Below are 2,624 nucleotides of genomic sequence, written 5' to 3' on the forward strand. Positions count from 1 at the left end.
TAATCAAACATGACAGAATACCAAATATTAGGCGCTTACACTCCCAGCTCTATATGAAATTGGATCACAAAGGTGTCTGCAAACACACTTCAAGTGCTGTGAGTCTGTCAGCTCTTAATAAGTGAAAGTGAAGTGAAGGTCCTCGTGAGTTCAGAGCACCTGACACAGAAAGTGACCTCATCAAAGACTAGTTATCTGCCTCTACTATCTGGTGGCAAGACAGAAGATTTGATGATTGTGCCTTCTCTCTTTAGTGTCAAGTTGAGAGCCGATGATAAAAACGGCTGTCTGTCCTGACTGAGAAACAGAGCCAATTGAAAGTCTTGCGAGCCCAGTGTTTATAAGAGAATTCATAGACTTCTCATATTCTCACATCAGAAATAATGAACAAGACTCTCTGGAACTACATTAGCTGTTTATTGAGCTATGCAAAATTCTGACTTTATGTCCTACACCAAATAACCAGTTGCTATTAATATGTGTCACCTAACTCGGTTGTGCTCTCGGCTTTTATTGATTCATTTAGCTTGTGTTTTCTCAAAGATTTGTCTCCATGCTGGAGACATCAGGAGAGCTTTCATAAGCCGAGAGTATGAAAAATCCCACTTTTCGAAGCATTCAAATGCTTCACGTCACTTCGGCACTGTTATTACGTTTCCTTTGACCTTTTGCCGTTGGTGTGCAATGTGATTGACTAAGAGGAAGGTAGACAATAAGATCATAATAGCCTTTAAAACAGTTAAACTACGCTGAGGAGCTCAATCTGCGCCTAGACAACTTTCCTCATCACACTTGTTGAATAAAACATCAGGCTGAGCGCATGCTAATGGCTGACAGCGGCTTCTCTGTTTTGCACAAACAAAACCTTACTCTGTCTGCGTTTTCACTCTTTTTTTCTGTGCCCAGGAGTTTTAGCTTTGATGCATTTTACACCAGCCTCGGTGTTGACAAGTTATCTGTGACCTGTAGAGAGAGACCCCCGAAACCGCAGTGCTGAGAATCCATCTTCACCTTCCCTTTTCGCCTGGAATAGCGGCGGAGCAAACAAACAGGGCCTAAACAATACGATATATACCACATATCAATTACACTAAATGCCTCGGTATCTATACTTCACTGTCTCAACCACACACCGGTTACAAGGCACACACGCTGTGGCAGGACGATAATGGGTCGGCATTGTTCTCCACCATCTGGAGCGCTGATAAGACTCGCCTGTGCATAGTTGATAATAGGAGCCAGCGGAGGAAGAACTGAGTGTTAAACATTTCCTTGGCCCATGAAAAAGGTTCCATTAAGTCCACTGACCCCAATTGAATATTAATGAGCTAATTAACAGATTTATTGTTCTACGCAATTTCTGGAGGGGCCTGTTTTTTAAGTGCTATTATTTTTTTCTAATTATTTTTTGCACTTTGTATAATTGAATCTTTGTAGCTGCCAGCATCCCAAGCGTGTCTTGGCAATGCAGAAAGGAATTTGAACCTGTGTTTTTTTTCCTTTCTTTCTCTCTCTCTTCTCCTCCACTCAGTTAGTTTCTTTCCCCAACAACAAAACAAAACAATGTTTTCTTCGATGGCAGTGTGTTTGTAATTAGGCTTTACCCCCCACGCCCCCCAACCTGAACAGCAGAGCTTAGGCCTATGAATTTTTAGATTTAAAGGGGCTAGAATGTTTGTTCGAGGAAGGAACAGGGTGAGGTGTTGGATTACAAAACAGCAATCAGCGGGGTTACACTCGACTGCATCACTCGGAGGGTCTGGCAGGGCTCTTAAATGAGCATTGACAGCTGTGGCTGATAGATAGCATAATCAGCTGATGAAGAGGATACACTGCAGCGCTGCTCTCGACGGGCTCTTTGAATAGTGCTGCTGCAGCCACACACCGGGTTGCTGTAAAGGTTACCTTGAAAGAAATAAATGCAATTAGGAATGCGAATGATCAACACGGGTGATAAAGGGGGACGGCGAGCCTTCTGTGGAATCCACCAAATCTCGCTTGTGTCGGCATGTCGGTGATGGATGGCATACTCGTGTGAATGTTTTGTGTTTCAAAGGAGATGTTTGAAATGGTGTTCGATGCAAGGACACAGTCTAACAATTGCTTTTTTTGTGGTAAAATTGACATGCGACAGAATTTCAATAACTGTACGGGCATAGTGACTGGAATAATCGCAGACGGTCTGACAAGCGCACCTCCGTTTGAAATATGTGGTGGGAGATTGGAGGGACGTGCGAGGGAGGGGGGCCGCCGGTGATGACCTTTTGATAACTACAATATAATTATTATTGCATTTTTTGCTATCTGCAACTTTGCTTAATTCTATTTATGCCCAGAATCCAATTCCGCCCAAATAAAAGCATCAATTTCTTTCGGTTACTCCACCAATATAACTTAGAATAATGAACTCATTTCGCTGTTATATGGAAATAGGGTCTCATTACAATAATTTTGCCCGATACACAAGCCAGCTGATATTAGGAGCCGGGCCCTACAGTCAGAGAGGTTATTATGCTATACATCACAAACTGCATTAGGCTCATAAAACCTGTCACCAAAAAGGTTGAGAAGTTGCAGCAGCCAGCCCTGTGGCTTCACATGTCTCCTGTAAAAAAAGAGACTCT

Source organism: Barbus barbus, assembly GCF_936440315.1.
Source record: "Barbus barbus genome assembly, chromosome: 1".
Taxonomy (NCBI): domain Eukaryota; kingdom Metazoa; phylum Chordata; class Actinopteri; order Cypriniformes; family Cyprinidae; genus Barbus; species Barbus barbus.